The sequence below is a fragment of the Carcharodon carcharias genome, chromosome 19 (genome assembly GCF_017639515.1).
Source record: "Carcharodon carcharias isolate sCarCar2 chromosome 19, sCarCar2.pri, whole genome shotgun sequence".
Taxonomy (NCBI): Eukaryota; Metazoa; Chordata; class Chondrichthyes; order Lamniformes; family Lamnidae; genus Carcharodon; species Carcharodon carcharias.
Window position 1 is genome coordinate 106780975 of NC_054485.1, and position 27304 is coordinate 106808278.

General features: G+C 42.9%; 1 long non-coding RNA gene across 1 annotated transcript; it reads left to right on the forward strand.

Annotated features, from left to right (window-relative positions):
- The first annotated feature begins 20274 nt into the window (after positions 1 to 20274).
- On the forward strand, positions 20275 to 26938 carry LOC121291825. Its single transcript, XR_005946086.1, has 3 exons — positions 20275 to 20433; positions 21615 to 21713; positions 26642 to 26938. It is a non-coding gene; the product is annotated as an uncharacterized LOC121291825 (long non-coding RNA).
- Positions 26939 to 27304: the final 366 nt, after the last annotated feature.

Consider the following 27304-nt stretch of genomic DNA (forward strand, 5'->3'; position numbering starts at 1 on the left):
AAAACCAAACCACTTGGATACTTCCACTCTATGTCTTCCCCGTGTGCAGGTTTTGACTTCTGTTGACTTTGTGTAAGCATTTGATACTCCTACCTTACCTGATAGGTGCCTAACATCTGTCCTGAAACAGGCACATTCCAAGTGTAATTTGCAGCTGTCTTCAGGCAGCCTTTGATCAGACCCCTTGTGACTTATCAAAGCAGGTTCATTGGACTTTTGACTCCACAGTCATTCACGTTTGATCAATGACCCTCAAATGGACTGCAGCCAATCCCATACCAACATGTTGATTTTGTCATACAATTGTGAAAAGTCCTTCGAACTCAAGTAACCCTTCACAGAACAGGCCAACAAGATTATGATTAAAAGATTCGGATGTAAATTCCACCTTCATAGCGCCACCTCCAGAGGTGTGATGAAAGTCTAGCACTTTACCTGGGGCTGTCAGCTGCCAGCATCTCCCAGCATGGCCTCCATGACACAGCCCTTGGGAAGGCTCCTGGATGGAGGGGTGTGGGTGTGCGCTAAATGACATCTCCAGTGTGCACCAAAAACCGAAGAAGGAACAGCTATCCTGATGTCACGCAGCCCTACCAGCTGATCAAGATGGTAAGGGATGGTGGTGTAGTGGCAATGTCAGTAGACTAGTAATCCAGAGCTGCAAGGCTAATGCACCATGGGTTCAAGTCCCACCATGGTAGTTGGTGTGATTTAAATTCAATTCATTAAAAAAATCTGGAATTGAAAACTGTAATTGATTATTATAAAAACCCATCTGGTTCACCAATCCCCTTTAGGGAAGGAAATCTGACTCAAGGCCCATAGCAATGTGGTTGACTCTTAACTGCCCTCTGAAGTGGCCTATCGAGTCACTCAAGGGCAATTGGAGATGGGCAACAAATGCATGGCTCAAATTAGGCAATGAATGTGCAAAGTGCTGAATTGCAAAATGGACCCTGCACTTATTTAAAGGTATCGGCAGGCAAGGTCAGTTTGAAGAACTTATGGTGTTGCAAAGTATTGTGGGGTGTTTTTGGAAGTACTGTGGTGAGTTTTAATATTTGCCAGAGCGAGATTTTTTTACTTTCACTTTTGAAAAGCGGGTGCCACTGGCAAGGCCAACATTTGTAGCCAACCCTTGAATGCCCCTGAAAAGGTAGTGGTGAGCTGCCTTCTTGAATTGCTGCAGTCTACATGGTGCAGGTGCATCCACAATTCTTTCTTTCTGTAGCGGTTTGATATAATTGGGTCGTTTGCTCGGCCATTTCAGAGGACAGTTAAGGGTCAACCACATTGCTTTGGGTCTGGAATCACGTGTAGGCCAGACCGGGTAAGGACGATAGATTTCCTTCTCTAAAGGACATTAATGAACCAGGTGTGTTTTTTTTCCAAAAGTTTGGAAGTTTATTGACCATTATTATTAATCCTCTAATCATTATTAATCAGACAAGCATTTTGTTCCAGGATTAATAATTAATTGAATTTGTGGGATTTGAACTTATGCCTCTGAAGTATTAGTATCCATCCAGTCACATTATGCCATGCCACCATACCCCTAGAATCGGCCATCCTCACAAGGGAGAGCAGAGGAATAATTAACCTGCGTATACAAAGGCATGTATACAGGTGTCAAGGCTGCAGTGATAGTGGCCGGTCCCGCCAGTGGTGGGAATCATTGTGGGTAGGGCCAGAAAATTTAGAGAGTGGCCATGGGTCCATTGACGTTGGGCAGGAATCTCTGGTCCCGCCAGTGTTTCTAGAACACAACAGGGAGTTGGGGCAGGGTCTAAGGAGAGGGCCAGCTCTGTGTAATACCCTCTGTCAAGTTAGAGCTGGACTCCTCCATGTTCCTTGACAGTGACAGGAGACTATCTGCAGGCCAGTCGACATACCAATCATCATGGGTGTGCGTGCCCATCAGTGCTGTCCTGTACGTCCCCCCATCGAGAATCCTCTACATCAGAATCTGCCTGTAAGTTCAACTTCTTGGTTAGCTGGCAAAAAAAACAGCTTTTACGCCTGAAACTAAAACAAAAATTGCTGGAAAAACTCAGCAGGTCTGACAGTATCTGTGGAGAGGAAGACAGAGTTAACGTTTCGAGTCCATATGACTCTTCATCAGAAGAGTTCTGATGTTCTGATGAAGAGTCATACGGACTCGAAACACTAACTGTGTTCCTCTCCACAGAAGCTGTCAGACCTGCTGAGTTTTTCCAGCTATTTTTGTTTTTGTTTCAGATTTCCAGCATCCGCAATATTTTGATTTTAGCTTTTACTCCTAGCTTGGCTGCCACCCAGTCATGCCCAGTCACTCAACATGTAATGATCTCAACTCTTCAAAGGTAAATGCAGGACCACTATTTAAGCTGGTGCCTGTGTCAGATCATGTGAAGGGGCCTTTTCACCAGTGCCGCGTTGTTGCTCTTTCTCTCTCTCTCTCTCTCTCTCTCACACTCCCTCCCTCTTCTTGGATTTATTCCTCATGCCATATCTCAGATTGGGACTGAGTTGTGAGTTGTAAAGGGCTTAAGGCAGGAACATGCCATCATCCTCAATGTTTTCAGCAATGCTGGTTGACGCAGGTTCTCTCACTGTTGACTTCATGATGCCAAGAGCTCAGGAGATACAAGTATCCTGTACCCATTCTGCTCTGTGCCCTTCTATTGCATGCCACCTTGTCCTGCAAGATAGAGCACAGAATGTCAGTGACAATTGGGTGGCATTCCTGTCATTGCTGAATAGCTGGAGGTATGTGGAGGCAGAGAGTGGAGATGCTGACAAGATCACTAGGTGTGTGAGGATGAGGAGGAGTATCTGAATGAAAGGCAGTGAGCCCTGGGTGCTCGGGAATGCTGCTGGGTGGGTGATGAAGGTGTGGTGCATTGAACAGCGAGAGAGGTAGGTGATGTGGTGGGTATGAGATATCGTGTGAAGAAACATTCGCCTGCATGAGGTCACTAGATTGCTTATAGAATTGCTGCCACATACTCGGAAACAGGCACAAGGAATTGACCTCCCTCAACACTCTATTTCCACTCCTTTCTGATAGCGGTCCTTGAAGGTCCCTGAACCCTTGGACCTCTGAGGAACCATGGTGTCTCCCCAACTGTCCAGCACCATCACCAATGCTCCAGTCTTGCGTCCATCATCATGGAACCCTTGCTCTACCATGGTGTTCCATTTTCCATGTTTTAAATTCCACCAATATTATTCAGTGCAGCTTAATTTAAGTGGGACAGCCTGCCTTTAAGAACAGGAGGTTGCTGCATCAGGCAGTCTCAGCACAATGCTGTTGGGCTGCCTGTTGAACAAAGAGGCAGCAGGCAGCGCAAAGAGGATTTCAGCAGTGAGGAACCCACTTGGCTTTATACTACAATCATGATAATGAAGTGGGGTAACACTAAGTTTGTGCATTGTCCACCTCCAATAGAACTGGCAAGGGCAGGTCATGAATTACTACTGCTGAACTTAATAAAGAAGGCAGAGGAATTGTTTGACCTGGCTTTATTCATTTGCAGTCTATCATTTCGCTGACAGTTGTCAAATTGATTTTCTGACATGGAGGCTTAGGCAGGACTCTTGCTGTTACCGATGAACAAACTCTCGACATCATCATATGTTGTCTGCTTTGACATAGGTGCTAATCCATCTACAATAAACAGGTGAAATAAAATGGAAGAGAAAGAAAAAGAGGAATGTCAAACAAAGGCTTTAAGACCTCCTCCATCTGATTTTCAATGCTAACACTACATGGGTAGAATTTGGTGACAACGTTACGAGTCCATTCAGATGGTGGATGAAGATTCTCCAATCCCTCATCCTCCTCTCACCCTTAACAGCACAAGTCAGAAGTACAGGCAGACGCTGATATGCTTCTGTGACCATTAATTTTAATGGTCAGAAAGCTAAGGTTAGATTTAAAATTGTGGCTCAGTCAGTAGCACTGAGAGTCACTAACATTGAAGCTCCTACTCCCTTTTTATAATGATGGCTATCTGAAATATTTTTCAGTGCAGCGCTCATGGAGTGCTGCACTGTTGAGTTGCAGTCTATCGGATGAGACATTAAACCAAGGCCCCCATCTGTTCCCTTAGGATGTACAAGATCCTAAGGCGCTACTTACAAGAAGAGCTAAGGAATTTCCACAGTATCCTAACATACTTATCCCTCAACTAACATCACTGAAAACAGATTACTTGATCATTGTCATTATGGTGTATTGAAAAATGCATTGTGCTTTTTGTCCATTGAGGCTACCAATTTGTTTATTCTTTCATAGAATGTGGGTATTACTGGCAAGGCCAGCATTTGTTGCTCATCCCTAATTGTCCCTGAGCTGAGGGGGTTGTTAGGCCATTTCAGAGGGCAGTTAAGAGTCAACCACATTGCTGTGGGTCTGGAGTCACAGGTAGACCAGACCAGGTAAGGATGGGAGATTTCCTTCCCTAAAGGACATTAGTGAACCAGATATGATTTTACGACACTAATTTCACAGTCATCATTACTGTTTTTTTCAGTTCCAGAATTTCTTAACTGAATTTAAATTCCACCAGCTGCTGCAGTGGGGTTTGAACCCATGTAAATTGCTTCATTCCCACAAACTTCACAATCCCATTGTTGTTTGTGGGAGTTTACTGTGCACAAATTGTTTGCAATATTTTCTATGACAGTGACTACACTGTAAACAGAGTGACCAACCATGCTGGATTTTAGGGATGGTCCCATAATAGGACCGGTTGTCCTGGGTTGTTTGAGGCTGGAACACCGTTTTTCCCATATTTGCAATGTTCGAGCTTTGTGCATGCGCAAACTGCGGTCTCCTCTTCAATCTTCTCTCCGGTGATCTGAAAAACTCCAGCAACTCTCATGGCTCTGAGCCCCCCGTCACCAAAACCCCACCCCGCACTGCTGCTTGAGGAAGCTGGGAAGGTTCCTCCTTTAACTGAGTAGAATCATAAAATAACCCTTTCCTTTAACACACTTTCCTACATATTTCCTATATGAAAATGGTGACACTCTATATTATATAGTAGTACAATAATGTTGTGTGGCAACATGTTAAGCGTGTTTGCAAAGATTTCCTTCTAAAACAAATTTTCAATATTTTCAGAAACACGCAAACAGGGGGAATCTTCACGAGCACATGTATGATGTAGAGGGACCAGAGGAATGTGTCCCTGTGAGTAAACACTGGCATCGACTGGGATCTCAAATTTACTTATAATGTTGTACTAACCAACCACTTGCCCTAACAGAAATGTTGCAGTTTATTGACTGAAACCAAATGCATCTGAAAACAAGATTAGCAAGACAAACGTTGTAACAAATTTTTCTGATGACGTTCTCCTGTAGGTCTCATTGGGATGCCCAGTATGTAGAAAGCTCAGAAGCTTCCAATTCTGTTGATGTGTGTGACACACTTGTGGAAGATGTGAGTAAAACGTATCTGGTGGTCTCTCTCTACACCTCTCTAGTTGATTATCTGCTGGACTGTACATTAGCAGTAATTGTCATAAAACTCCACCCCAGATACTTGAGCACAAAATCCAGGCTGAGACAATCAGTGCAGTACCGAAGGAGGGCTGCACTGTCAGCTGTGCCAACTGTTGGATAAGATGTTAAACCAAAGTCCAGTCTTCCCTCTCAAGCTGGACTAAAGGATGCTGTGGCATCATTTCGAAGAAGAACAGGGGGAGATCAATCAGTCAATCATTTTCTTCTGTCATCTCTTGCTAAAAAAGCTGGAGTAGTAGCAACAGGAACCTATTTTAAAGCTAGTAAACTGAATGGACTTTCTTCACACTTTACATCCACAACTGAAGTAATGGATCACTGCAGCGATTACTAAAACTGCTTCAGTTCTGTGCCACAAAGTGCAAAAGCTCAAAAACAGCACACTCAAGGTCATAGCCAGTTCTGTCATTGCTTCACTTACTTAGTACACGTTAGTTTGCACCAGTTGCCAGCGATGGTGGAGCAAAGTCCCTTTTTTTGTCATGCGACTCTTTCTTTTGCCACTTTTCAGGAACGATCCCCCCCAGAATTCGAGTCGGACAGTTGAAACTTTCCCTCCTGCATGAAAATCAATCTAACTGCACATTAATTAGGAATACCAACCAATAGCAGTAAACCAGGCTTTGAGGAAGCACAAGACATTAAGGGGTGGTCTCCTTTCCTCCTCAGAACTGGGGAGGAAGAACTCAGTGGGACTGAGACCTCAGTCTGAAATCAGGATGAGGCTGTAGGGCTTTGTGGTTTCCTGTATATTCAATCCAGATTTATCCAGTTGTGCAATAAATGCCTCCAACCCTCAAAACTCTGAGCTAAGGACGAAATTCTACCATTATAAGTGTCACCATTAAACCAGCTGAGTTGCTGAGCCATTTTGAGAGTAGGTGGATATCCTGTAGACTGCTGCGGGGTTTATTTTGGAAAGCAATATACAAAGAGCCTACCACCCTCTATCTATTACTGTAGGCCACAGGATATCAATAAGGAATAGCTTGCTTTTATACAGGACCTTTCACAGCCTCAGAATGTCCCAAAAAACTTTGGAGCCATTGAAGTATGGTCAATGTTGCAAGGTAGGAAATTCTGCAGGCAATAAATGCACAGCAATAAGTAGCAACATGATGATGGCCTAAAACTCTCAAAGATCTTGGTTCCTCCAGTTCTGGCCTTTTGTGCATCCCTGATTTCCTTCACTACACCTTTGGCATCGTGCCTTCAATGGCCAAAGCCGTACAGTCTGCAATTCCCACCCTAAACTTCTCTGTCTCTCTCTAACTCTCTCTCTCTCCTCCTTTAAGATGATCATTAAAACTAACTCATTGGTCGAGCTCTTGGTCATCTGTCCTCATTTCTCCTTATGTGATTCGGTGTCAAATTTTGGTTTGATGATTACTCCTGTGAAATGTGTTGGAACATTTTACTATGTTACGAGTGGTATAAAAATGCTAGTTGTTGTTATTGGGTATGGAGGAGGTTACAGAGATAGGAAAGTGCAAAGCCTTTGAGGGATTTGAATACCAGGATGAGAATCGTATCCAATATAGGTCATGGGGCACAGGGGTGATGGGTGCACAGGAACCTCATGTGAGTTAGAATACGGGTAGCAGAGAAGCAGAAAAGCAGAATACAGTCACAAATTACTTATGGACATATTGTACATTTTAAGGAAGGCCTGTGTTTTTTTTTAAAGGAATACAAGCAAAGACACTTAGAAAAAGGTGGCTGATATTGTGAAGTGACCACTTTCTGGAAAGTTCCTATGTGGATTATACTGACAGATGTACTGAGTGAACATGGAATGTCGCACCTGAAAAGGTGTCATGGCCTTCTTCAAGCAGAGACACTTAAAAAGAAGATAGGAAAGATTCAAAAGACTGAACTTTAATCTCCTGTGTTTGTAGAGACAAAAGACTGATTTGCATGTCTCAGCTGTCACCCAAAAATCCATCTTCTGTTGATTTATTACTCAGAATGTGTTAATAGTTCTGAGATGAATGCAAGACATGGGATACACATAGGAAAATGGCTTCAAAAGCTAGCTGCAGAGAAATGCAGTGTGCGCTGGTGTCCTGTGAGTGTGTCAGCAAGAAGAAAATCCAATCACCCCTGCAGTTTGCAGGCTACATCTCTCTCTCTCTCTCTCTCTCTGTTACTGGAGGCAAGGCTCAGCAGAAGCCACAATCAAAAAGGAAATAGGACACCATCTTCAGCCAACCTGCGGAACAAAGTGTATCCAACTAACGGCAAAGCTGCCAAGGTCAGCTCTACCGGAATCAACCAATTTAACGGCCATCTACCATCCAAGCCTCACAGATAAGCAAGGGATTGATTTGTATATTGTTTAAATTTTTATTTGGACTCTTAACTTCTCATTCCTGATGTGTGTGTGTGTGTGTGTGTGTGTGTTGCATTTTTATTATTTTTCATGGGTTTAGTAACTAATAAACTTACTCTTTCTTTGACTCAAGAGAGCCTGGTTAAATTGGATCCTTAATAAAAGTAAATACATTTGGACTGGGAAAAGGTGTCCATGGGGAAAGGATTTTCAAATTAACCTTGTTGCAACCAATCAAAGAAAGGAAGCCAACTCATTCCTCTTCACGCAGGATCATAACAAAATTGCGATGCAGTCTCAGTCGTAACAAATTGGGGATCTCACTCGGGAATTTAACAAATTGGGGACCTTGATCAGCGACCAGTCATGACAAGAGATTTGGATGGACTGAAATTTAGGGAGGGTTAAGTTGGGTGTCTCTAAACTGCGATTTTCAGAATTGAGTTGGTGCCTTGTAATAGGTATTGAATCATTATGTCTTTCATGGCAATGTACTTCAGATTAAGCCTTTAGATCAGGTAGAGGTTTGTTAGAGGCTTAGGTCACTATTGCAAGAGACATAGGTCACCACTGCTGTTTGCAACACACTGTGTCTCTTCTAAGGTACTCCAGGCCATTTAGCTATCTCTGACCTTTATCCTTGCCTAAAGGCCCCTTATCAGGTTCCGATGGATCGATGTTCCTATGGTAGCAACATTCCCAAGTTACACTCACCTACCCCCACCCCAAAACAGAAGCAGCAGGACACCTTGCACAATGACTGGGTCAACATCCGTCACTATGGCAACCACATTCCCACCGGTGCTCTGTTTGAATGGCTGCATAGCTGTTGATCACGTTACTATCCTAGCATGGTCTTTGTTGCTATGGAAACTACTTGTCCACATTCCAGTTCTCCGCCATCCCCTCACCCATTCTGTTTGATAACAGCTGGCTGCAGATGTGTGGAGCTCCCTCTGTTGACCGTAGTGTAAGCAAAATAAGGCTCAGGTTCCAGAAACCAATGGTTTTGTTTATCCATGAAAATATTTAATGTGATTGTGCTTCCCCTATCCGATTGGGGGAGTAGGATTTAATGATGGATGCGCAGGCAGTTGGCCCCAGTCTTTGCTCCTCCCATATGAACATGGCACCCAGCACACCCACAAAATCTGGTTCAGCCAGTAGAGAAAGTGGCAGAGTCACCTCGAGAACAGTATCAGCCATCAATGTAAAAACATAGGCTTGCATTTATCTAGCAGTATTCATGACCTCAGAACATCCCAAAGCACTTTACAACCAATGAAGTACTTTTGAAATGTAGTCACTATTGTCATCTCAGAGATGCAGCTACCAAGATGCGTACAACAAACTCCTACAAATAGCAATGTGATAATGATCAGATTATCTTTTTCAGTGTTGGACAGCACACCAGGGAGGAATCCACTGCTTTAATCTTTGAAACAGTGCCGTGGGAACTTTGATGTTCACCAGATAGGGTCTCAGTTTAATGTTTCCTTTGAAAGACTACATCATTGAATGACACCACCAGATTTATGCTAGGAGGTGAGGTGAATGACTTAGCTCAGAGTTTCCTCAACTCTGACTGATCATTGTCCTAGGTAAGGCCTCCCCATTCATCTGACTGGGGTGGGAGAATCAGGCCGGAATGAATTTCCAAGTGGTAAAGAAATGTGAAGCTAAACAAAAATAGAAACCACCAATAAACAATACAACAACTTGCATTCATAAAGCACATTTAATGCAGTGAAACATCCCAAAGGCACTTCATAAGAGCATTGTCAGACAATAAACTGACACCATGCCAGCTTGGTCAAAGGGGAAAATTCTATGGAGCGACTTAATGGGGAAAAGTGAGGTAGAGAGGCTGGGGAGCTTTAGGGACAGAATTCCAGAACTCAGAACCTAGGCAGCTGAAGGCACGGTAGGGCACTCATGAAAACCGGGGATGCTAAAGAGGTCCAATTGGAGAAGATCAGATACCTTCGAGGGTTATAGGGCTGGAGGAGGTTAAAAAGATAGGGAGGAGGGGGGGTGAGGACATGGAGGGATTCAAAACTTGAGCATGAGAATTTTAAATTTAGAGTGTTTAAATTGAATGTGAAGACTTACATCATATGAAGCGTTCTCTACTGTCTCTGATCTTTTGACCAGCTGTTAATTAAGCAGGAGATTAATCTCCGCAGATGGAACATTTATTAAATACTTGATATCACAGCCTTCCAAAACAATTACCATGTATCCAAAATATTAAAAGGGAGTCATTAGGTTCTGAGACAAGGACAATATTATAACCAGAAGGTAAAAGGTTACTGCTGTGATCATCTATCTTTGTAGTCAGATTAATAACGCTGTCTTTCCTTTCTAATCAGAAACATTGGGTTAAACACAGAGCATTATTTCTTTCAGTTACCCATTTGCTAGAGTATTGTCAAGGATAAGGGACTTAAATTAGGTGGAAAGATTCTTTACTAATTGTTGATTCTTTCATGGGATGTGGGCATTTCTGACTAGGCCAACGTTTATTGCCCATCCCTAATTGACCTTGAGCCACCTTCTTGAACTGCTGCAGGCCACTGCAGGTACACCCCATTGTGTTGTTAGGAAGGGTGTTCCAGGATTTCGACCCAGTGACAGTGAAGGAATGGCAATATAGTTCCAAATCAGGGTGGTACTGTGTGACTTGGAGGGGATCTTGCAGGTGGTGATGTTCCTGTGCATCTGTTCCTTTGTCCTTCTAGGTGTTAAAGGTCGCGTGTTTGAAAGTCGCTGTTGAAGGAGTCTTGGCATGTTGCTGCGGTGCATCTTGTAGATGGTACACACTGTTGCTAATGTGCACAGGTGGTGGAAGGAGTGGATATTTAAGGTGGTGGATGGGACTCATCCGGACAAGTGGGGAGCATTCCATCACATGCCTGACTAGTGTCTTGTAGATGCTGGACAGGCTTTGGGTGTCAGGAGGTGACTCAGCCTCTGACCTGCTCTTGTAGCCACAGTATTTCTATGGCTGATCCAATTAATTTTCTGAACAAGGGTCACCTCCACACTGTTGATGATGGGGGGTTAAGCAATGTCTTTGAATGTCAAGGGGAGATGGTTAGGTTCTTGCTTATTGGAGATAGTCATTGCCTGACACGTGTGGCATTAATGTCATTTGCCATATATTAGCCAAAGCCCAAATGTTGTCCAGGTCTTGCTGCTGGTGGGCTTCAGTATCTGGGGAGTTATGAATGGTGCTGAACACAGAGCACGTTCAGCGAACAACCACATTTCTGATCTTATGTTGAAGGGCGTGCCATTGATAAAGATGATTGGGCCTTGGACACTGCCTTGAGGATCTCCTGCAGTGATGCCCACAGCTGAGATAATTGGCATCCAATAACCACAATCATCTCCCTTTCTGCTCGGTATGGTTCCAACCAGAGGAAACATTTTTTTTTTTATTATGCAGCGAGTTGTGGTGATCTGGGATGCACAGCCTCAAAGAGCAGTGGAAGAAGATTCAATAGTCACACTCAGAAGAAAATTTGGTTAGTGCTTGAAGGGGGGAAAAATGCAGGGCTATCAGAAAGAGCGGGGGAGTGGGATTAATTGAAAAACTGGTCAAAAGAACTGCAACAGGCACAATGAGTCGTGTGTGGACTCCATTGGTCCTGTATCATTTTATGGTTCTCAATTATGTTTAACTTGTTCCCACAGCACAACGGAAGATTGTTAAACCTCTCACCCCCGAGGCTGTTTATGTTAGCCTGTTCCCAGGAGAGAAGATTAACCCTTTCACCCAACTCTCCTCATTTACAGGAAATCCCCGCTTAGTTTAACTTCGTGAAAAAAGCTTCTTCAGGGATCGGAAAATAATTTGGAAAATGCAACAGCGCCACTTACTGATGGGCAGCTGTATTACACCATCGCAAAAGAGAAGGATTGGAATAGAAACTTCAGAACAAGTGACAGCGGTAGGTAATCATTTAACTTGTTCATATATCAGTCTTCTCCCTTATTTTAATGGAGCTTTAAACCCGATTTATTTAAAACAGCAAACCCAACAACGTGTAATAACATCACATGAAGCTGATTTTTTCCCCCAACAATCGATGATAATTTCAAAAGTAACCATGAAATTAACATCGGATTGTTGTGAAAACCCATCTGGTTCACTAATGTCCTTTAGGGAAGGAAATCTGCCGTCCTTACCCAGTCTGGCCTACATGTGAGTTCCGATCCGTATGTGGTTGACTCTTAACTGCTCTCAAGGGCAATTAGGAATGGGCGATAAATGCTGTCCTTGCCCATATCCCATGAACAAGAGAAAAGCCTCACATCTTCAGGATCTCCCACAATGCTTCACAACCAATCAAATAGTTTTAGAGAGTAGTCATAGCAAGCAATTTGAGCACAGCAAGATCCCATAAACAGCCATGGGGTGAATGGGCAGATACTGCTTTTAGTGGCTCTGGTTGAAGGGTAAATTGTGGCCAGGGCACCCTGCTTTTCTTCAAATAGCATTGTAGGGTTGTATACCTTAAAGAGCAGTTGGAGGCCTGGGTTTAACATCTCCTCCAGAAGATGACACCTCTGACAGTGCAGTGCTCCCTCAGCACAACACTGGGATTGTCAGCCTAGATTAAATGCTCCAGTCCTGAATTGAGGTTTGAATCCACAGCATTCTGACTCCAAGGTGAGAGTGCTGATCACTGAACCAGAACGAAGAATGACATAATGAGCACATCAATTGTTCATTGTTCACTTCTTCCACTGGAGGCTTTTACCTTAATATTGGCCTAACTAAGGTTTATCTGAAAAAAATAGGTGTAGCCGCAACAGAATCTATTTTATTGACACAAACAATGGTGCTATTTACAGGCACAGTAATGGGATATTAATCTAGACGGCTGGACTAAAAACCCAGAGAATCCAAGTTCAAACCCCACCCGGGGACTTTGTCAATTTGAATAAAGTTTAAAAGAAATTCACTATGGGAAAGCTGATATCTGTAAAAGTGATTGTTGTAAAAACCCATCTGGTTCGCTAATGTTCCCTGTAGGGAAGGAAATCTGCCATCCTTACCTGGTCTGGCCTACAAGCGACTCCGGGCCCACAGCAATGTGGTTGATTCTTAAATGCCTTCTGAGCAACAACAGTTCGGGATGGGCAAAAAATTCTGGCTCAGCCAGTAATGCCTAGACCATGAATGAATTAAAAAAAAATAAAAGTGAACAGAAAGCAGTTGGATTGTCTTAAAACACCAGTGGTTCCTAAATATTTTATAGGGGAAGGAGCCTGCCATCTTTACCTGGTCTGGCCAATATCTGACACCATCTCCACAGTCAACATGACACTTGACGTCTTGTGAAGTGACCTAGCAAGTCACTCAGCTGCATAAAAATAACTGCTGCCAGTGGTTCAAGAAAGTGCCTGCCCCCATCCCAACCCCCAACCTCCTCGGGGCAATGAGGGAATTGGCAATAAATGTCACCTTTGCCAGTGACTCCCACATCTGAAGGTAAAGAAGTAAATGTTAAAGATGTGCATGTCCCATGGATGCACAACGCATTTGTGACCTACTAAGTGAGTGTGAGAGCCTAAGACAAGATCTGTGCTCACTCCCTCATGTCTATACCTGAATCTGCATTCCCACTCCCAACACCTGAACTGAGTTGTTACGTCAAGTCACCTTCACACACCGTGGTTACAAGAACACTGCTGAGCAGAAACTCTGGGAACCAGTCATGTTACAGATCAAGGGACTGCTGTGGATAGAGTGTTTTAATTGTTTAGTTTTGAACTGTCGCTTTTCTCTTAAAAAAAGAAAAGCCAGACTTGAAAGATTGTCGTTTTTGAGCACACAAAGCGTTGTCCACTAACAGTATCAACTATAATTAAAAGAAAAGCCTGTGAACTCACCCTGTTCAAGGGCCATCTGTGCACGAATGGGCCTGAGTTTGAGTGAGCTATGGAGGAATGGACTGCCTTGCATTCACGTGAAACAGATTCAGTTGCTCATGCACAATTGGCTGGGGTAAACAGGCTTTGTTTTTGATGTGCTTCCCATATGACAACAGTGACCATTTTTCAAAATAAAACGTCATTGGCTAAAACCCTCTTTGGGATGTCTTGCGATCCTGAAAGGTTCCATGGAAATGCAACTCCCTCTTCTTTCCTTTAACGTGATCCTCAATATTAAAGTGGAGAAAATACATCATCAATTTTAAATTCGTAGACTGTGATAAAAGGGATCAGGGCTACTGTTCTGTGGAGGATAAACATCTGCAAGAGCTGGATGGGCCAAATTTCCTGTTTCCATGAATAAGAGAAAGTTTATATGTGTTTATATCCTGTCTTTCATGATCTCACAATGTCCCTAAGAGCTGTACAGCCAGTGAAATAATTTTTGTGCTTTATTTATGGTTATAACATGAGAAATGTAGCAGTCAATTTGTACACTGCAAGGCCCCACCAACAGCAATATGATTATGATCAGAGAGCCTATTTTTGTGATGTTGATTGAGGGATAAATATTAAGACACTTGGGAGAACACCCCTGCTTTTGGCTGAAAGATTGGCCATGGGCTATTGTATGTTGACCTCAGAAAGTAGAGAGAGAGCCTTCAATTAATGTCTCATTCAAAAAGAGGCACTTGCAACAGTGCCTTAGGATTGCACTAAATTCTTGGTGCTTCATTCTCAGGAGTGGTGCTCGAACCCATGATCTATCTGGCTCAGGGTAGATAATGTTACCCACTAAGCCCTTGTCTGACACCTGCAATTTCTAACCAACTTTAAGTAGGAAGTAAGTTTGTGGCAATCTGGTAATCAGCCAGAACAAAGCTGACCATTTGCTCAGTACCTGATCTATCATCTTAAACATTTACTCCCTCCACCACCAGCATGCCCAGTAGCAGCCAAGTATACCATCTATAAAGTGCACTGCAGCAACTCACTGGGGCTCCCTCGACAGCACCTCCCAAACTTGCAATCTCCACCATCCAGAGGGACAAGGGTAGCAAGTTCATGGGAACATCATCTAACTTCCCCTCCATGTTATATGCACAATGACTTGCTGTTCCTTTATCATCACTGGGTCATAATCCTGGAACTGCCTCCCTTACAGCACTGTGACATTAACCTTCAGCACATGGACTGCAGTCGATCAAGGAGACAGCTTATCACCATCTTCTCAAGGAGAGCTAGGGACGAGTTTATAAATACTGGTCTTGCCAACGACAGCCACACCTCATGAATGACTTAAAAAAGTCTTGGGGTGAGGGCCAAGTAAGGTTTAGCTTAACCAAGGTGGCTCCATGGCTGAATCCCCTGCCGATTATTACTTTCTATTCTTGCATATGAAGAATTGGTCATTTAAATTTGGTTTAAAAAGATCTAGAAATAATAGATGCTGGCATCAATAAATGTGACAACTATACTGCCAGATTTTTGTAAAAGACCATCTGGCTGATTAATATTCAGTAGAGAAGGAAATCTGCCGCACAACCAATGTGGTTGACTGTTAACTGAAGCAACCTATCAAGCAGGTCCACTACTATCTTTTCAGGGCAATGAATTATGGTTTTGACAGCTGTATTCATGTCGTGATAATTAATTTAAAAAAAAACACTTAGATGAGGTACAGAAGAGTCCATAGCTGTCCATGGGACTGTACCTCAGAAGGATCTACCCACTTCAAAAAGGTGCAAGGAGTGCTGGATGGAAGACAGTCATGATCTCTCTGTGGTAAGGTGGCACCTTGCTGCACCAAGCACAAACTTTGACGCTAATTGAAACTCAGACTAGCAGTCAACTCAAACAGGGAAAGCCGGTAAAGTGGAACAGGCTCTAGTGAACCAGGCCATGACAGATAGCCAGTGCAGACTGCTCTACCTACACAATGTTCCAATAGAGACTGCCACCTCCAGCATCAATCCAATATTTAACCCTCTCCTGCATTTCGCTTTACAATCATTCTGCTTCCTCACAACAATAATTGGGATTTATATAGCATCTTTAATGTAGTCAAACATCTCAAGACCCTTCTGTAGAGAGAAAGACAGAGTTAACATTTCGAGTCCTTATGACTCTTCTTCAGAGCTGAGTCATATGGACTCAAAGTGTTAACTCTGTCTTTCTCTCCACAGATGCTGTCAGACCTGCTGAGTTTTTCCAGCATTTTTCGTTTTTGGTTCAGGTTTCCAGCATCCACAGTATTTTGCCTTTATCTCAAGACCCTTCACAGGACTGTTAGCAAGCAAAATTTCATTTGAGAGGTTTATGAAGGAAGCAAAAGAAATAGAAGCAGGAGTAGGCCATTTGACCCTAGGAGCCTGCCTTGCCATTCAATAAGATCATAGCTGATCTTCTATCTCTGCTACACCTTCCCACACTATCTCCGTATTCCTTGATTCACTTTTGAATCCCAAAATCCAATTCCAGAGTTTAGGGCCTTGTGATTAAATTCGGGGATGTTCAGCAGGCTAGAATTAGAGGAGCGCAGATACCTCATAGCATCACAGTTGCTCTCTGTAGAGCAATTTGGTCAGCTCCGTTCTCACACTCTATCCTCATAGCCTTGTAACTTTTTTTTCCCTCAAGTGCCCATCCAATTTCTTGTTGAAATGATTGATCACCTTCGCCTCCTCGTGGGCAATGAGTTGCAGGGTAGCTGAAGGGGTGTTGTTTTCCCTTGGCTTTCAGTTTTCAGATTTAAAATGATCATCCTTGATTTCAAATCCTTCCACAGCCTAACTCCACTTTATCACTATAACCTCTTCCAGTCTTATAGCACACCAAGATCCACTCGTTCTCCAAACCGAACATCTTATGCATCCCTGATTTTCTTAACTCCATCACTGCAGCTATACCTTCAGCTACTTAAAGCTCTATAATTCCCTTCCAAAACATCTCTGCCTCAGGATTCCTCTTTCATCCTCTAATATGCTGTGAATTCAGTGGCCTAGGCTCCAAACTCTGGAATTGTCTCCCTACACCTCTCTGCCTCACTACCTCACTTTCCTCCTTTAAGACATTCCTTAAAACCTAGCTCTTTGATCAAGCTTTTGGGTCACTCTCCTAATATCTCCTTAAGAGAGTCGGTGTCATGTTTTGTCTGACAGTGTTCCAGCCGAGTGCCTTGATATGTTTTATTACATTCAAGATGCTATGTAAATGCAAGTTGTCCCTCTTTAAATGTTGATGGTCTGTAATATTTTCCAGTTCAGTACTGAGGGATTGCTGAGCTATTGGAGTTGGCGGTTTTCAGATGAAATGATGAACCAAAGCCCCATCTGCTCACTCAGGTGAGTAATAAAGATCCTGTGGCACAATTTCAAAGAAGAGTAGGGGAGTTCTCCCTGGTGTTCTGGCCAATACTTATTCCTGATGGTGTCTCCTGCCAATGCAAGCTGGCTGTGCAAAATAACCACCGATATCCAAACTGTTTGATAAGCACCTCTGCTCCTAGCTGCTGCCTACTTCATCACTCACAGTGATGTCATGGAGTAAAACACTAGAACTGCACATGCACAGCATTGTCAACAGACACAGCCTTTATTCCTCAGCCAACATCATTAAAAACAGACTTTCTGGTCATAATTGCTGTTGGTGGGAGCTGCATGTAAATTGGCTACCATGTTTCCTATATCACAACAGCAATTACACTTCCAAAGTACCTCAGTTCCTATGAAGCATTTGGGACATCGTGAGGTTGTGAAAGGAGTTATATAATTGCAAAAGCAAAATACTACAGATGCTGGAAATCTGAAATAAAAATAGGCAACGCAGGAAATCCTCGCCAGATCACAGGCATCTGAGGAGAGAGAAACAAAACTAACATTTCAAGTCGATGCTCTTTTCCAGAACTGGAAAAAGTTAGAAATGTAATCAGTTTTAAGCAACTGAAAGCGGGGTGGGTTGATGTGAGGAGGGAATGGGAAAATGAACAATTCTAGAATAGGGTGGAAGATGGGAGAGTTTAAATGACAAGGTATTTGGTGGTGTAATGTCAGTGAGAAAAGTAATGGTACAAGTCAAGAAACAAAGCTTCAACAATTTATATTTCTATTTTGCCTTTAATGTAATGTCCCAAGGCACTTCACTGGAACATTATAATACAAATTATGACACTGAGATATGAGGTCAGATAACCAAAAGTTAATCAAAGATGTAGATTTTATGTAGTGTCTTAAAGGAGGAAAGCAAGGTAGAGTGACGGAGAGGTATTGGTAGGGAATTCAGAGCTTGGCGTCTAGACAACTGAATGCACACCCACTAATGGTGGAGTAATTATACTTGGGAATGCACAAGATATAGCTATAAGATGGGCTGAAGGGCCTCTTCTGCACTGTCTGATTCTGAAGACTGATTGTTCTGACAAAAGGTTACAGATCTAAAAATCCCTCCACAGATGCTGCCAGACCTGCTGAGTGGACAAAGGAGAGTATGTCTGAGGGGCAGAGGTATGATGTGGTCTCCAAAAATAACTGAACATCATTATAAAATGGCATATTGAATGGTTTGTTTTATTTTCTGTTGAATATTTCTTATTTGTATAACAAATTAAGATTATCAACCAAACATAGTAGAATTCAGTCTGTCTCTGGGAGCATTTAAAAAACCTACCCTGTATAGATTGAGAAGACATGTAATTGACCTTCTCAATCCTGGTACATAGACCTTTTCCTTTTTTCTCAGTCAACATGTAAAATCCTCATTAAGTGTGCACACCTGCTGAATGCCAACAAAATGTAAATATTATTCATACTGACTTCAAATAAAAAAAATAAATCAAATGGTGGCATTTAATATGTCCGATTCATGACTTATAATGCAAATAACACTGAAAAGTATTTTAGAAATAAAGAAAAAAAGCCAATAAAGCAATCAACCTTTCAGTAAAATGTTGTCTTATGATGGGTTCTTGAGTAAACTGGGCTTATATCCTTTGGAGTTTTGAAGAATGCGAAGTAATCACAGTGAAACATGTAAGATTCTTTAGAGACTTAACAGGATAGACACTGACAAAAGAAAAACTGATCTGTTAGTTTATGGTGCAAGGACTAGGTGGCACAGATTTAAGTTTTGGGCAAGGGATGCAGGGGAATGTGAGGAAGAACTTTTTTAGGCAGAGTGGTGATGGCCTGAAACTCAGTGTCTATGAGGGTGGTGGAAGTGGAGACGATCAATGATTTCAAAGGTAATTGGATAGACATTTCAGGGAAATACACTTGCAGGCTACGGCAAGACAACGGGCAAATGGAACTGACTGGATTGCTCTACAGAGAGCTAGCATGGATTCTATGGGTTGAATGGCCTCCTTCTGTGCCCAATTACCCAACACCTCATCTTCCGACTAGGCACTTTACAGCCTTCCGGACTGAATATTGAATTCAACAACTTTAGCTCCCTCCTCCATCCCCACCCCCTTTCTGTTTCCCCCTTCCTTTTTTTTCCCCAATAAATTATATAGATTTTTCTTTTCCCACCTATTTCCATTATTTTTAAATATTTTAAAATCTTTTATGCTCTCCCCACCCCCACTAGAGCTATACCTTGAGTGCCCTACCATCCATTCTTAATTAGCACATTCGTTTAGATAATATCACCAACTTTAACACTATGTGTTCTTTTGTTCTATTGTTGTTGACATCTTTTGATGATCTGCTTCTATCACTGCTTGTTTGTCCCTACAACCACACCCCCCTCCACTTCTCTCTCTCCCTCTCTCTCTCTGCCCCCACCCCACCCCACACCACCCCACACACCTTAAACCAGCTTATATTTCAACTCTTTCTTGGACTCGAACTCAAGTTCTGTCGAAGGGTCATGAGGACTCGAAACGTCAACTCTTTTCTTCTCCGCCGATGCTGCCAGACCTGCTGAGTTTTTCCAGGTAATTCTGTTTTTGTTGTTTCCAGTATTTCCTGTTTTTATTTGTGTCTAAAGGAGGTGTGAATGGCAGAATCACGAATAGCTGCCACGCCAAGGGAAAAACAAGTCTAAAACGTACCAAAGCCAACAATGAGAAAGGAAACAAAATTGGGCCGAAGGTAACTGTCTTTAATTGTGGAACTCACTGAAAAAGTTAGGTGTTCCTCAAGCTTGTGCACAGCTTCATTAGAACAGTGTAGGACACCGAGGAAACAGCATGGTGGGCAATTAAAATGCAATTTGCAAGTATTTAGTTCTTTCTTACTACAGATGCAAACTGATTTGCTGATTGCTTTATCTTGATGAGTTTCAGATTTGCTAGAATCTGCAGCTATTACTTTAAGCTGGTTGTTCGCGCAATTGCATCAATTCGCATTGCAGGGAGGCGGGACCAAAACTACTGTGGGCGGGGGCCAACATCGCAACCAATTGGCAACCAGAGCCGCGAGTGACGCATGTCGGGTGGATGAGCATGCGTACAGTAGTTGTAGTTCCTCCAGCGCTAATGTAGTAAGGGAAAAAGACTACAACTCCCAGCATACGTGGCGCCCGGTGAAGTACGGCAGGATACATAGGAGTTTCACTTTGTGCTACTTAGTGTACATTCTTGGGGATAAAAGGCACTAAAATTATTAAGAAAAGAAATATGGTTTGATTAATCATTAATGGTGAGTATGAGTGTTTTTCCTTTGGAAAATAAATAATCACGATAAATTAGCCGTGGAATTACTTATATGTGTTAGGGTGTTGGCCACTGGTATTCCGCTGGTTAAAGTTCAGATCTTGTACACTCAAATGTTTTATTATGGAGAGATTCATGGTTACTGAAAAGGGAATTCTATTTTCTTCAAGATGCCAGGCTCTCTTGAAATCAGTGTTTGGCAAACACCAGCAAGTAATTTAAAATAGTTCAATGGAAGATGAATATTTCTGCTGTATCATGTTTGAAATGAAACATTTTATGTCCTAGCTTAGAAACTGGACTGAAATTAATTGCGTTTAAGATGCTTTACATACTTTTAACTAAGGACATGGAAACGTATTGGATTGTCTTGGCAGTACATTTATATGGGGCTGTTCATGCATAACTTCTCCGAGGCAAGTGAGAGGCGGCATTTGTTGAGGCACTGGTTTCAATATTGTTTCCATTTTGTAATGGTAGATCGACTGATCGTGTAACAACTCTTTAGGCTGGAACAGAAGGGCAAAGATTCCCTAAGTTATAATTCTCGGACAACCCATTCCCTTGGTTGTTATTTCTTTTTAATTGGCAAAAATTTCAAGAACTAAAGTCTTCACTCTTAACGACCTAATCATTGATCCAAATTCGTATATGCGTGTGTATTCATAGTCATCACTCCATAAACTTAAACTGAAGCTCATCCAAAGCTCTGCTGCCCATATCCTAAGTCCTATTTGCCTTGTGCTCGCTGATCGACATTGGCTCCTTGTCCATTAACACCTCGATTTTAAATAGCCCCATAGCCTCACACAATCCTCCCTATCTCTGTAACTTTCTCCACCCCTACAAACCCTCCTGACTCCTCAAAGCCTTCACGTGACAGACACAAGGCACAAGTGTGATGGAATGTTCTCCCTAGAAGAACAAGGGCAGCAGATATGTGGTAATGCCTCCACCTTTGAGTTCCATTCCAAGTCACACCCCATCCTGACTTGGAAGTATATCGCCATTCCTTTGTCCTGGCACTGCATCAGTGTCAAATTTTGTTCAGATGATTTTTGTAATCCTTCTGTGAAGCTCCTTAGGATGTTTTACCACATCAAAGATGCTATATAAATTCAAGCCATTAATGAAACTATAATATATTCTGAATTTTATCTTTTAAAGCCTGCCGCTACGTGCTGAACAAGGTTGGCAGCATTTTCAGCTGGAAGGAAAGGCCATCCTCTGTTGACCAATCCAAGGCACCAGGTAGCCAGGTCAAAGGTTAGTATCTCGTCGTTCGCTAGGTGGGTTTCATACTCTCGTCTTGGGTTTGATCCCTGCACAATGCTGGTGTTCGCTGTTCAATGTATTGATAGTGCTAATCAAACTGCTGTACTGAGTTAACACTCCTAATTTGTATATATGCAAAGTGTTGACAGAATTGGATTTAGCTGTGATAACTCCTACAGAAAAAACGGTCATTATTTCATTCATTTTGAACTGATTATTGCCAATTGCAAAATCAAGACTTAAGTACTTTAGTTTACACATTGAATTGTACAATGGTCATTGGCCTATACTGGCTCTCACAACAAACTATTCAACTAGTCTTACTCCCCTGTCTTTTTTCTTAGCCCTGCGAATTTTTACATTAAGTATATATCCAATTCATTTTTGAAAGCTACTATTAAATCTGCTTCCACCACATCACCATTTCAGCCAGTACTTTTCAATTAATAACTCATAAGGTAAAAAGACATTCTCCTTATGTCCCTTAGTTTCAATAAAATTGGCAAAAGAATCAATGTCCTCTGGTTCAGGATGCTCTTCTCTTCATTTACTCTGATTTGGAAAATCTCACAATCTCCCCATGACTTTCTCTGTTCTGCAAAAACAAAAACAAAATCCTGGTTTTATAAAGTGTCCTTCATGATCTTGGGACTTCCTATATTGTTTCCCAGCTAATGAAGTAGTTGGAGAACACTCCCACTTCCACAGTCTCTCCATATAACTGAAGTCATTCATCCCTTGTACCATTCTATTAAATCTCTTCTGCACCCTCTTAAAGACTTTGACATCCTTCCTAAAGTGTGGAGCCTGCCACCTCTCTTTCCTCCTTTAAGACACCTCTTAAAACTTATCCATCTGCCTTGATGTGCATGATACACTGTAGTGCTACCAGCAGCTGCTCAAGCACTGAAACCCAGAGCTTCAGCTCTTCCATTCTGATGACACCTCCACACATTTTCCCACATGACATAAGATGCACATTTGTTGGGGCTGAGGTGTCTTGTCATACCTCTCTTTATTAGACTAATATCAAAATTTACTAGAAATAAAATTGATCTGTCCCTCATCTGGAGAAATAAAACTTACTAACAGCTCCTTCCCATGGGCTGACATTACTTTAGGTGTCTTTTAACCCCCTCCCTGATGCTTATCTCCAGGCAATCTAAGCTCAGGATCTCCTTACTTATAGCTCGCATGTATGTCCGTTATCTTCAATCCAAGATAATGGCCTGCAGTGCCAGTGCGGCTCCTTGTAAATTAGGCCATATATGGGGAGGCAGTGGTGTAGTGGCATTATCACCGGACTAGTAATTCAGAGACCCAGGGTAATGCTCTGGGGATCTGTGTTCAAATCCCACCTTGGCAGATGGTAGAATTTCAGTTCGGTAGAAAATAGAAATCTGGAATTAAAAGTCTAATGATGACTATGAAACCATTTGTTGAATGTTGTAAAAACACATCTGGTTCACTAACTTCCCTTTAGGGAAGTAAAACTGCCATCCTTATCTGGTCTGGCCTATGTGACTCTTAAAATGCCCTCTAAAATGGCTTAGCAAGGGCAATAAATGCTGGCCCAGCTAGTGACACCCCCATCCCATGAACGAATGAAAAAGAAAAATGCTTGAACCGCAGTTGGTTGTTACATTTTCACAATTCATTTCAAAGCAAGAGTGAAGTTTGCAGCAACTTGGTTTAGGGTGACTGCTCCAGAGTTTGCCACTGACGAGTGAATGATTTATTAAACAGGACCAAATGTCATTCCCAGTTTGCACAGTCTGCATGATTGAGCAACAACAGATCAATACAACACACAAACAAAAACAGAATTACCTGGAAAAACTCAGCAGGTCTGGCAGCATCGGCGGAGAAGAAAAGAGTTGACGTTTCGAGTCCTCATGACCCTTCGACAGAACTTGAGTTCGAGTCCAAGAAAGAGTTGAAATATAAGCTGGTTTAAGGTGTGTGTGTGGGGGGGCGGAAAGAGAGAGAGAGAGGTGGAGGGGGGGGGGGGGTGTGGTGATAGAAGCAGTGATAGAAGCAGATCATCAAAAGATGTCAACAACAATAGTACAAAAGAACACATAGGTGTTAAAGTTAAAGTTGGTGATATTATCTAAACGAATGTGCTAATTAAGAATGGCTGGTAGGGCACTCAAGGTATAGCTCTAGTGGGGGTGGGGAGAGCATAAAAGATTTTTAAAAAAAATTTTTTTTTAAAAAATTTAAAAAAAATTATTATTTTTTTTAAATAATGGAAATAGGTGGGAAAAGGAAAATCTTTATAATTTATTGGAAAAAAAAAGGAAGGGGGAAACAGAAAGGGGGTGGGGATAGGGGAGGGAGCTCACGACCTAAAGTTGTTGAATTCAGTATTCAGTCCGGAAGGCTGTAAGGTGCCTAGTTGGAAGATGAGGTGCTGTTCCTCCAGTTTGTGTTGGGCTTCACTGGAACAATGCAGCAAGCTAAGGACAGACATGTGGGCAAGAGAGCAGGGTGGAGTGTTAAAATGGCAAGCGACAGGGAGGTTTGGGTCACTCTTGCGGACAGACCGCAGGTGTTCTGCAAAGCGGTCGCCCAGTTTACGTTTGGTCTCTCCAATGTAGAGGAGACTACATTGGGAGCAACGAATGCAGTAGACTAAGTTGGGGGAAATGCAAGTGAAATGCTGCTTCACTTGAAAGGAGTGTTTGGGTCCTTGGACGGTGAGGAGAGAGGAAGTGAAGGGGCAGGTGTTGCATCTTTTGCGTGGGCATGGGGTGGTGCCATAGGAAGGGGGTTGAGGAGTAGGGGGTGATGGAGGAGTGGACCAGGGTGTCCCGGAGGGAGCGATCCCTATGGAATGCCAATAGGGGGGGTGAGGGGAAGATGTGTTTGGTGGTGGCATCATGCTGGAGTTGGCAGAAATGGCGGAGGATGATCCTTTGAATGCGGAGGCTGGTGGGGTGAAAAGTGAGGACAAGGGGGACCCTATCATGTTTCTGGGAGGGAGGAGAAGGCGTGAGGGCGGATGCGCAGGAGATGGGCCGGACACGGTTGAGGGCCCTGTCAACGACCGTGGGTGGAAAACCTCGGTTAAGGAAGAAGGAGGACATGTCAGAGGAACTATTTTTGAAGGTAGCATCATCGGAACAGATGCGACGGAGGCGAAGGAACTGAGAGAATGGGATGGAGTCCTTACAGGAAGCGGGGTGTGAGGAGCTGTAGTCGAGATAGCTGTGGGAGTCGGTGGGTTTGTAATGGATATTGGTGGACAGTCTATCACCAGAGATTGAGACAGAGAGGTCAAGGAAGGGAAGGGAAGTGTCAGAGATGGACCACGTGAAAATGATGGAGGGGTGGAGATTGGAAGCAAAATTAATAAATTTTTCCAAGTCCCAACGAGAGCATGAAGCGGCACCGAAGTAATCATCGTTGTACCGGAGAAAGAGTTGTGGAAGGGGGCCGGAGTAGGACTGGAACAAGGAATGTTCCACATACCCCATAAAGAGACAGGCATAGCTGGGGCCCATGCGGTTACCCATAGCCACACCTTTTATTTGGAGGAAGTGAGAGGAGTTGAAGGAGAAATTGTTCAGCGTGAGAACAAGTTCAGCCAGACGGAGGAGAGTAGTGGTGGATGAGGATTGTTCGGGCCTCTGTTCGAGGAAGAAGCTAAGGGCCCTCAGACCATCCTGGTAGGGGATGGAAGTGTAGAGGGATTGGACGTCCATGGTGCAGAGGAAGCGGTTGGGGCCAGGGAACTGAAAATTGTTGATGTGACGTAAGGTGTCAGAGGAATCACGGATGTAGGTGGGAAGGGACTGGACAAGGGGAGAGAGAAGGGAGTCAAGATAACGAGAAATGAGTTCTGTGGGGCAGGAGCGAGCTGAGACGATCGGTCTACCGGGGCAGTTCTGTTTGTGGATTTTGGGTAGGAGGTAGAAGCGGGCCGTCCGAGGTTGGGTGACCATCAGGTTGGAAGCTGTGGGAGGGAGATCCCCAGAGGAGATGAGGTCAGTGACAGTCCTGGAAACAATGGCTTGATGTTCAGTGGTGTGCTCTCCCCACCCCCACTAGAGCTATACCTTGAGTGCCCTACCAGCTATTCTTAATTAGCACATTCGTTTAGATAATATCACCAACTTTAACTTTAACACCTATGTGTTCTTTTGTACTATTGTTGTTGACATCTTTTGATGATCTGCTTCTATCACTGCTTGTTTGTCCCTACAACCACACCCCCACTCCACTTCTCTCTCTCTCTCTCTCTCTCTCTCTCCGCTCCCCCCACACACACTTTAAACCAGCTTATATTTCAACTCTTTCTTGGACTCGAACTCAAGTTCTGTCGAAGGGTCATGAGGACTCGAAACGTCAACTCTTTTCTTCTCCGCCGATGCTGCCAGACCTGCTGTGTTTTTCCAGGTAATTCTGTTTTTGTTTTGGATTTCCAGCATCCGCAGTTTTTTTGTTTTTATCTCTGTGATCAAAACAACAGCTACTTGCATTGTTATCAAACTTTTCATACAAAGAAATGAGATGAACACTGAGCAAGAGTGGGAGAAAGCAGAGGTGAGGATAGGGGAACTGGATTATATGACTGAGGAAGAGAATTTGGGTTAATTTTTCAAAATGTGAGGAAGGTGGCTAGTCAGAAGGACCTGGGTCGAGAGTTCTGGGGACAGGATAGTAATGACAGAAGAAATATTCACTTGAGCACTAAGTGTGAATGAGATACACATTTGAGTGACTATATTAGTTTGAAAAATCTTGGTACAAGGAAATGATCATGAAGGGGAAAAAAAACTTGTATTTATATTCTGCTTTAGTGATATTGTTTATCTAGCACTTTGAGAAATCCCTAATGGATCACTGTTATAGTACAGTTGCTGCTGTTATGCAGGGAACTTAACTTTATTTGCCCATTTCTCTCTCTGCAGATGAAAAGCATGATCAGATAAACTCGTCACCGGATGATGGCCTGTTGCCAGAGACCCTTCAAAAATCAGAGCCGATGATTCAGGAATGTGGATCCTGAGACTAACGATTGCACCGGGCTAGCTGTTGGCAGTCCAGACCGGTGCATTTTGGCCACTTCCTGGTAATGCAGTCTACCATGATAAATATAATAGCAATGAATGAAGACATGCTTAGCAACTCGCTGACTGGCGAGATGAGCATTTCTGAAAATACCTGCTGTGTTTCAAAGCTATCCAATTAAAAACAATTGTGCTCAATGACAGAGAGCTTGTCTTCAATCTACAAACACATGAGTTAAAACGACTTGCATTTATACTGCAGCTTTATCATAGTAAAACATCTAAGGTGTTTCACAGGAGCTCATTACCAAATAAAATATAACACAGGACAGGTGACCGGAGGTTTAGTCAGAGATAGGTTTTAAGGAGCGTCTTAGAGGTGGAGAAGTTTAGGGAAGGAATTTCAGAGCTACGTAGTTCAAGTTATAGCTGTGGCAAAGGAAGTCAGAGAAACTGTAGGGTGTCTGTCAGTTGACGCTGGAGTTAGCGTGTGAGGGACCTAAAACTGATGAGTCCCTTTGACTGAAATGGTTTGAACTTGTTCTAGATGTTGTAGTAAATGGT